Here is a 10706-nt window from a genome sequence, read left to right as displayed (position 1 = left end):
AAAAAAGATATACATTAGCATTTTCAATTATGGTTAAAATTTTACATGGTTGCCAAGTTTTGGTGGCTCACACCTGTAATCCTAGCTACTCATGAGGCTGAGATATGAAATTGTGGTGCAAATACAGCTCATGCTGAAAAGTCCTTGAGACTCTTATCACCTGAAAGTTGGAAGTGGAGCTCTGGCTCAAGCGGTAGAGCACCAGCCTTGGGCTGAATCACTGAGAGACAGCGCCTAGGCCCAGAGTTCAATCCTCATGACCAAAATTCAATTTTTTTTTATATGGTCAAAACACAGGTAAAAATTCTGGGAATATATTGGCTGGCATACTTCATTCTGCCTTAAGCAAAAGAACTTTGTCTTTGGATTTATTATAAGATGATTATTGCCATAGCATCACTTTAGCTCAAGTTATAGTGTTTGGCATAAAAGAGGAGGTTTTGTGGTCAACATATGAAAATTTATCTTAAATCATCACTACAACTGAATTGATCTCTTTTGTGGTGAAGTTCTTCACATCATTCAATGTTAAGTTGTCTAGGATGATACATACATTCACTCACAACCTTTCAACAAATCTAAGCAGTCAGACTGAGCATGGTAGATAATGCTAGTATGGAATGTAGTATGCAAGGTGGAAAAGGAGAAAACTGGGGGTAGCTTCAGACCACAGCAACTCACTTGGGTTGAACTTATTTCCCCGATGAGTTGATGTTGAAGGCATCACCACTAAGTTTCCAAGGTTATACTGTGGGGCAAGCCCTTCCCCTCAACAACTATATAGTGAGGGAAAGCCTGTCTTATCAGTTTCTAGACTATGACTGTATCTAACTAGATTCCTCAAAACCTAAAAATTTGAAACAGTCCAATACACTGGAATAAACCATTTTTTCTACCCTACACTCAGATGTAGGGAGAATTTAAAAAGATGTTCAGGGGCTGGTTTATAGTTCATTGAGAGTTTTTGACTAGCTAATGAAACATCCTGGGTTCAATACTCATTAATACAAAAGGAGATACAAAATCAGCTTAAAGTCCAGAAAGTGGAAAGTAACTGAAGTAAAACTCCTGAAACACGGACCAACTTTCCTGGTATGTGTTAAGAAAAGAAGAAGAAGAAAAGCCACCCCTGGCACCTGCCATAGCTACCAAGTGTGTTATACCTGGACCCATCAAATCTCAGGTAATCAAAACTGAAGAAACAAAACCATAAAGACTATGGTTTACTGCAGGGTATTGAAGGATGAGGGAGGGAAAATGGGGAGAAGGAATCCTGGTAATGGCAGCAGCCATATAAGTAAAACAGTGAATGACATTATCTTGAGTAGAACTTGGAGAGATGCACATGGGACACAGGAGAAATTACATTGACACCCTACTGCACTACAAGTTAAAATGAACCTTTGCAAGCTAATACCTCAGTTTATGGACATATATATTCAGTCAGAATGTGTATACAGATATATGCACATAGTCCATATGTGCACACAGATCACATCCAAAAATAGGAAGAAAGTAATACCACAGAGGATAAACAGTTCAAACTGAACAGTGTGTTGGTCCCAGCTAATACGTCAGAACGTGGATTCTTTACCTCCCTTCCTTGCATTCTTTGGATATGGTTATGATGTATATGGCTTGGAAGTTAACTAAAGATAACTACTGCTTGGCAGAGGAGCCTTATTTTTTATTATGGCAGCTTGCCATAATTGATCTCCCCTTCCTGGATGAATGATCAAATGATTAAATATTAATGATAGCATCCTTAAACATAAAGCCTGGCTGCTTTGACTGACATCTTCCTCCATGTAGCTCTCACCATTCAAGCATAAGATATTTGGTAATACATTGTTAGGTTGAGTCTTAGTTGCCTTCATTCAGTCATCTTTATATATATCCAATGGTTGTTTGATTTGTCTTTTGTTTTGTTGTTTGAGTTTTTGTTCACCCTTCCTGCTCCATGCCTCCATTTTCAAATGATTTATAACTGAAGTTAAGTAAAACATTAAGTCCTTAGAATTGTCCAAAGATGGAAGGAAATATTAATGTGAATGCACATACAAAATAACATTAATCCTCCTTTTGTTTCCTACAGGGAGAAGGCGGGTGGGGATCTATTTACCTTGCAAGGTGGCATCTGGCCATGGTACCTGCACCTGGACTGACAGGGACCAGGAAAATGGAGAACTAGGAGGTGAAGAATAATAGGCCCTTGGGCAGGGAATTTTTGTAGGCCCTAGAAGCTGTGTTCAACTCCCAGTTTTGGAACAAAAAAGAGTTAAAGAAAAGAAAGGAAAAAAAAAACAGAAAGGAAAAGGAAAAAGAAGGACCTATTGCTTGAGTGCATTTTATACATTAACTATAACTATGCCTCATGGGTATGGGTGATATGAATCTGTTACCCCAGATGTGTCCCATTCTATCAATTGGTCTTCGCTATAAACCTCTTCCCAGGGCACCAGAGAGTTTTGCCCCTGCCAGGTGAATAGTTAGATGGAGTTTCTTTCCTTTAGTCTAGATTGTAGGGCATGGGGACTCTAACAAGCTGGGCTTACCCCCGACAGAGCACAGATGAGCATAGCACACAGCACATGGAGAGAGCCATACTGGAGAGCACTGTTTCCAGTTAAGTGGACCCAATCCCTCTTCTTGCTCCCCTATCCACTCCTCCACTCTGCTAGGTTCCTTGTCCATTACCTCACTTTCCCATCATACCACCACTGCCCCCATCAACTGGCCCATCGCCACCCCGTGTTTCCCCAGCCAGCCTACCACCGTGGTAAGCTGTGCCTACTATAGGCTATGTGCCTTACTACCCCGTTCTGAATCAGTCCCCTTCTTGAGGTCAGACACCCCTCAAGAACCTACTCATTCTCCTGACCCTCCCCTCTCACAGCCACAATGTTTAGCTCCACCCCCACCTTTACGGCCCCACCCCTTCTAGCCCTAACCCTTATGGCCCCAGTGCTGTCCCGGTACTGCCTGCCCAAACCTCCGGTGGGAACACAGGAGTGGGAAGGGGAATGTGCATATGCCCATCACTTACTACATAATGCCTGGTGCCAGAATGTTCCAAACATGAGCTATGGCTGCTGCAGAGAAGGAAAGCTCAGGTCAGAGTCTTCCTCTCCTCCCTGCGTGGCTAAGCCTGGACAGCCACAGGGCTCTCTGGTTTCCCTGAGTTCACTGGTGGTTGTGGGGCTGGAGATGCAGTCCTCGCCTCCATCTCCTCAACCAGTGCTGTGCCTTCCTGAGGGATCTTTGGCTTCACTGTGTGGACCTCCAACTTTCTACGCAGTGTGGGCCCAGCTGCCAGCACTACACCAGGATGAAACCGATTTTAAGAGGCCCCCTCCCTAAACCCCTCTATTTTCCATTTTCTTCTCTGTTCTATGGGAGCCTCCCATCTCAGCGCGGTTTCAACTGAAATGTGCCATCCCCTCTTCCTGGGGTGCAAAATCCCTTCCCAGGCTCCTCCTTCCACCACCACCCGGCTTCCCCACCCCCTGCCCCTCAATACATGGGCCAACCCTGTCCTGTTCCCTGATCCTCCAGTGCCCCACAAACCTTTGTTGGGTTAGGGATGTTGGGACTCAGCTGCCAAAGACAATCCTAGAAGACCCAGTTTCAAGGATACGGGGCCCCACTCCCCCCAATATCCTCCTCTCCACCCCTGATGGTCTGAACCTAACTCTCAACTCGGCCCCTCCTCTCTCAGTGTAGGAAGATTCATTGGTGAGGGGAAGAACCTCCTCTATAGAAGGAAGATAGGGGCTTAGAGTTCACCCCCATCCCCTCTTGGTCATGCCTTCAGTAGTCACCGGTTATGAAGCAACTTCCAGAGGCATTGCAGCTGTATGACATAAGTGGGTGCCCTTCCACTCTACCATTGAGGGAACAAATTGCTGGTGAGGGATTGAGTGCATGTATACATATGTTTACTGGAATGCATGCAGGTTGTGCCAGAGTGGCCAGACAGGTGCTACATTGGACCCAGGAGAAGGAAGGCCAGGTCTTGCAGACTGTCCCAAGGTGGAGCCAAGTTACCTGTTCTCCACTTTGTGGACTGCCATCTTGTTGGTTCCTCCCAGTAGTCCCATGTACTGTTATCCCAATTACCCCAATTTTGCGGCAAGTGAACCTTCTTCCTCATTTCTGAGAAACAATTCCCGGGTGAGGTTTTGTGGGTATGTGATTGTAACTGTGCATTCCCAAGTTTGAGGTACACACATTTGCCTCTTCCTGTTAAATTGTGGTTGCAAGGGAAGGAAGACCATACACAGAGTATTTCAGGAGTCCCTTCCAGGCTATAGACTTCATTGCCCTGGGTTATGTGCTTAAAGCCTGCAATGATTCTGTCCTTCCAAACCAGTGCTTAACCTGCTACAGAGCATGATGAACAGCTTTTCCTTACTTTTTTAAATACTGTATAGAGGGGTTACAATTACATGAGAAAGGTAATGAATACATTTCTTAAAAAGCATTGTTGCCCCCTCCTTTTTCCCCCCTACCATCCCTTTCCTCTCATTTCCACAACTACAAATCACCAGCCCCTGCCTAAATTGTAAAGATTATTTTTCAACATAGTGTTTTGTACAACTCATTGTTACAATGGGTCAACCTGTATCCCTATTTAAACATTGTGTTTTTACCCTTCCCCTCTCCAAATTATACCCACATCAAATAGAGTGAAAGGGGATATACCATGGAGGAGGGACATACAAAGCAACCAAAAAATCACATGGTACCTTACAGATACATTAGAAACAATAGCATTAAGAGAAGAAAAACAACTTGTCTCCCTATCTTGGGGTTCATTTCACTTAACTTCTTATCAGGTCATATGAACATAGCTTTTGATGTTTTCTACTTGTCCTACACATATACTAGTTATTGTAAATAAGGGAAACCATGGGAGCTATGTTTCTTTGGGCCTGGCTTACTTCACTTAATATAATTTTTTTCCCAAATGATTCCCTTTCCTAACAAATTGGGCTATGAGGGGCTGGGAAGGTGGCTCAGTGGTAGAGTGCTTGCCTTGCATTCATGAGGCCCTGGGTTCGATTCCTCAGCAACACATAAGCAGATAAAAAGCAGGAAGTGGCATTATGGCTCAAGTGGTAGAGCGCTAGCCTTGAGCTAAAAAGCTCAGGTACAGCCCCCAGGCCCAGAGTTCAGGCCCATGACTGGACCCAAAAACAAAAACAAAAGCAACAACAACAACAACAACAACAAACAATTTGGGCTATGTCATTCTTCCTGATGGAGGCATAGGATTCCATTGTATACATATACCTCATTTTCTTGATCCATTCTTCTACTGAAGGGCACCTGGGCTGCTTCCATATCTTACCTATGGTAAAAAATGCTGTGATAGGGCTGGGAAGGGGCTCTGTGGTAGAGCACTTGCCTTACATGCATGAGGCCCTGGGTTTGATTCCTCAGTACCACATAAGCAAAAAGAAAAAAGCCGGAAGTGGCGCTGTGGCTCAAGTGGTAGAGTGCTAGCCTTGAGTTGAATAGCCGAGGGGCAGTGCTCAGGCCCAGAGTTCAGGCCCCACGACTGGCAATCCCCCAAAAAATGTTCTGATAAATATCGTTGTGCTGCTAACCTTAGTATGGCCTTATATGTGATCGTTTGGGTAAATGCCCAAAAGTGGGATTGCTGGGTCTTAGGGGAGCACTATGTGGAGTCTTTTAAGGAGCCTCCGTGTTACTTTCTAAAGTGGTTGAACAAGTTTACAATCCCACCAACAATGCAGTAGGGTTCCCACCTGGGAACATCCACTCCAGAACCTGTTATTAGTGTTCTTTTTTATATTAATAAGTTTCTTAGATTGTGAAAATACAGTACAGAGGGGTAACAATGACATGAGCAAGGTAATGAGTACATTTCTTATCAAGCATTGTTGTCTCCTCCTTTGTTTCCCCTTACCATTCCTTTCCTACCATCTCTCCTCCGGGTCCTCCAAAGTTGTAAAGTTCGTTTTTAGAGATACCATCTTGTACACCACATTGTAGGAATGGATCCACCTATATCCCTATTTAAACAGTTTTCTTAACCTTCCCATCCACAAATTTTACCAACATCAACTACAGGGAAAACAGGGTTTATACCATGGGGGAGGGAAATACAAAAACAAAGAAATGATCTTATAAATATGTTAGAAACAATAGCAAGAAAAACCATTTGAGTCCTTATCTTGGGGTTCATTTAGCCTAACGTCAAATTGTCAGACGGTTTGTGCTTGTCTCAGACATATATTACTTGTTGCAAATAAGGGAAATCATGGGACCTATGTTTCTTTGGACCTGGCTTCCTTCACGTAATATAATTTTTTCCAAGTCTTTCAATTTCCTAAAAAATGAGGCAATTGTTGGAGGGAGTGTAAACTTGTTCAACCAGTTTGGAAAGTAGTATGGAGGTTCCTCAGAAGACTCCACATAGAGCTTCCCCATGACCCAGCAATCCCACATTGGGCATTTACCTGAATGATCACAAACAAGACCATACTAAAGCTACCAGACCAAGTATGTTTATTGCAACATTATTTACCATAGCTAAGATATGGAACCAGCCAAGATGCCCCTCAGTAGATGAATGGATCAAGAAAATGTGAATGGAATTCTATGCCTCCATCAGAGATCTTCATTATAGCAATTCTAACTGGGGTGAGGTGGAATCTCAATGTTGTTCTCATTTGCATTTCTTTTATGTCTAGAGAGGTTGAGTATTTCTTCCTGTGTCAATTGGGCATTGTTATTTCCTCTTTAGAGAAGCTTCTCTTTAAGTCTTTAGGCCACTTATTTATCGGGCAATTGTTTCTTTTAGTATTTGTTGTTGGGCGATTTAATTATTTGAGCGCCAAGTATATTTTAGATATGAGATCCTTATCAGTTGTGTGGATAGTTAAGATCTTCTCCCAGTACATGGGCTTCCTATTGATCTTGTTAGCTATGTGCTCTGCCATTTAGAATCTGTACAGCTTCATGCAATCCCATTTGTGCAACCTTTCTTTGATTTGTTGTGTTTCAGGATCTCTATTAAGAAAAATTTGACCTATGCCAAGAAGACCTAGGGTTTCTCCTATTCTGTATTTTAATTTTTTTAGTTTGTCTGCTCTGACTCCTAGGTCTTTGATACATTTGGAGGTGATTCGCTTGCAGAGTGATATATTCAGATATAACTTTAGTTTTGTACAGGTGATTAACCAATTTTGCCATTTAGTGAGGATGCTGTCTTTCTTGCATTCTATTTTTTTAGCTCTCTCATCGAAGATTAGGTGGCTAAAATTCTGTGTGTTCATTTCTGAATTTTCAATTCTATTCCATTGTTCCTGAGGTCTCTTCTTGTGCCACTACCACACTGTTATGATTACTATGGCTTTGTAGTAGAATTGGTAATTTGCTATTGATATTCTTCCAGCACTGTTTTATACTGTTAAGGATTGTTTTTCCTATGCACAGTATTTTATTGTTCCTTATGAATTTTTGGATTACCTTTTCTATTCCCTTGAAGAATAAGGTTGGAATATTGACAGGTATCACATTGAATTTGTAGATACCCTTGGGAAGTATGGCTATTTTCACGATATTAATCCTTCTGATCCAGGAGCAAGGGAGGACTTCCACTTTCTAAGTTCTGTTTTGATTTCCTTTTTCAGGTTTATATAATTTTCATCTTAGTGGTCCTTCACTTTTTAAGTTAACTCCTAGGTATTTTATTTTTTGTGGGCTTATTACAAAGGAGATGCTTTCTTAATTTCTGCTGTGCTCTACTCATTGTTGGCATACAGAAAAACCATTGATTTTTGAGGGTTAATTTTATACCCTGCTTCTTTGCCAAATTTTCGAAGCAGCTAGAGTAATTTGGGAGTAGAGTCCATGGGATTATTTAAATACAAGATTATATCATCTGCAAAGAGAGAGAGTTTTACTTTGTCTTTCACTATTTGGATACCTTTTATGTTTGCTTCTTGTCTTATTGCTGTAGCTAGGCATTCTAATAATGAATTGAAGAGAAGTGGAGAGTGGACATCCTTGTCTTGTTCCTGAGTTAAGAGGAAATAGCTTTAGTTTTTCACCATTATGTATAATGCTTTCTCTCAGTTTGTCATATACAGCCTTTATTGTATTGAGGAATGTTCCACGGATTCCTAATTTTTCCAAAGCCTTTATCATAAAGAGGTGTTGAATCTTGTCAAATGCTTTTTCTGCATCTATTGAGATAACCATGTGATTCTTATCCTTGCCCTTATTGATGTGATGAATTACATTTATTGATTTGTGTATGTTGAACCACCTTTACATCCTTGAAATGAGTAATCCTGTTTGATCGTGGTGTATGATATTTTTGATGAATTTTTGAAGTTGATTGGCCAAGATTATGTTGAGTAGTTTTGCATCGATGTTCATCAAATAGTAGGTCTATAGTTCTCTTTCTTTGATGAGTCCCTGCCTGGTTTTAGGATGAGGGTCGTAATGGCTTTTTTTATTATAAAGGTACTCTACAGAGGGGTTACAATTACATGAGTAAGGTAATGAGTGCATATCCTATTGAACATTGTTACCCCCTCCTTTGTTTTTACCCTATTATCCCTTTCCCCCTTACCTCACCAACTCCTCCCTTCCCCCATACTCAAAGATATAAAGTTCATTTTCTTGTACATCTCATTGGTATAATGGTTAAACTTGTAACCTTATTTCAATATTTTGGTACTTTTCTTCCCCTTCCCAAATTTTAAAAAAATGTATATATAAGACGTAGGGTGTTGTACTAATCTTTCTTCACCTTGGGAACTCCGTGATTCCTCGTCCTAGTTGGCCCAGGGGCATATATCATCTGTCTTTGTTTTTTTTTTTTCAAGGTAAGTGGTTCCTCTTCCTTCCTCAAATGTAGGAACGCAATTTTAGCACAGGGATTGTGGGGTGTGTCTTTGGCCTTAAGAGAACATCATTTTCTTTCTCTTGCTGTCACTTACTGAACAAAAGATTTTATGTTGTAATATACACAAATTTGTTGATATTTTCATATATATATATATATATATATATATATATATATTTCCTTTGTGAAATAAATTTTCATTCTTAAAACACTCACTTAGTATTCCTTAAACGTCCATGGGATGCTTTCTACCTTTGTGTCCTTATTTGTTTTTAGGAATTGTTTGCAAAGGCTTTAAGTCGTGGTATACTTGGTATTTATTCATATAGATACCTAGCTATCCTAGTGGCTGTTTATTGCATAATCTAGTGTCTGATATCAAGTTCCCACTTAGGTTTGGTCCTTATTTCTCTACTATTTTCTTATTGCGTTTCTTCAGCTTTAATATTAGACTGTCTTGATTACTATGCTTCAGTGTGACAAATCTTCATTTCAGGTGGGATGTGTCCCCACTTGTTCTTCCTCATTCTTTGCGTCTTTGATCTTTCACAATCCCTCCCCTCCTCTAGTGTTGGAGACCAAACCCAGGTCTTCTGCATGGATGCCAAGTTCTCTACAAGTGAGCTACATGCCCACCCAGCTCTTAATTATTTGAAACAGCAGTCACTGGGTCCATGTGGGGATTTTTTAAGTTTCCCTCTAGAATTAGGGTCTCTTTACTTACGATCCCTGACTTTGGTCACAGAATAAGAATTTCCAGAGACATCACCATGGCAAGAAAAGTTGGTATAGTTTTATTGAGTAAGCAAGCAAACAATCAGCAGCGGACAGACAGAGGCACACTCAGTATGTGGGTGCTGTCACAGAGAGAAGCATAGAGCTGTTTGACATCAGGGGAGTTTTTCTGAAAAAGCAAGGTCTGTCATAAAGTCATGCAGATGCTTGTTTATCTTTGCTTTTTGTCATTCCTGGTGTTACACCTTTTGATTTCTTGATTATTTATTTGGTGACTCACTCTTTAGTATATTTCTTCTAGGAAAAAAACACATTTTGCCATACAACAGATATTTGTCCTTAAGATGAGGAATGCATCCTCTTGATTCTCAGGCTGTATTTAGAAGCAAAGAAGATGTGCTTGCATGTTTCTAAATGTCTTGTTTCTTTTTGAGTTCCTGTCTACCATTCCTCAAGGCTTATTTTTCCTAACTGATGATGCCTCCAATCTATACAAATTGCTGTGAAGACTTATCATAGTATTGCATTGAATGTATAGATGGTTTTGATGGAAATTAATACCTACTTGATGCTGTGTATTACTGTTCACAATTGAGCCATGGTTCTCCTTTTAGCTCTATTTCAATTATTTTTGCAAGTTTTAATTTTCTTTACAACGTATGATGTGTTTTGTTAGATAGTTCTTTGTGTGCTTTTATTGGGTTGTTTTGGTATGAACAACACTGAGGATTGAACTCATACCTCGTTTATGGGAAGAAAGCACTCTACCACCTAAGTCACAATCAGCTATGGAAGTTTGTTGTTTGTTGTTTTTTTGTTTTTCTTGGTCATGGGGCTTGAACTCTGGGCCTGAGTGCTATTCCTCAGCTCTTCATCTCAAGGCTAGACCCCTACCACTTTAGCTACAGTGCCACTTCCAGTTTTCTGTGTGGTTATTTGGAGATAAGAGTCTCATGGGTTTTTCCTTCCCAGGCTGGAGTTGAACCACAGTCCTCAGATCTCAGCTTCTGAGTAGCTAGGATTGCATGTGTGAGCCACTGACACCCAGATATGGTAGTTTTTTTAATAATTGAAATTATTTACT

This window comes from Dipodomys spectabilis, unplaced genomic scaffold (assembly GCF_019054845.1).
Source record: "Dipodomys spectabilis isolate Male_0828 unplaced genomic scaffold, ASM1905484v1 ptg000456l, whole genome shotgun sequence".
NCBI lineage: Eukaryota > Metazoa > Chordata > Mammalia > Rodentia > Heteromyidae > Dipodomys > Dipodomys spectabilis.
This window is presented reverse-complemented; position numbering follows the sequence as displayed.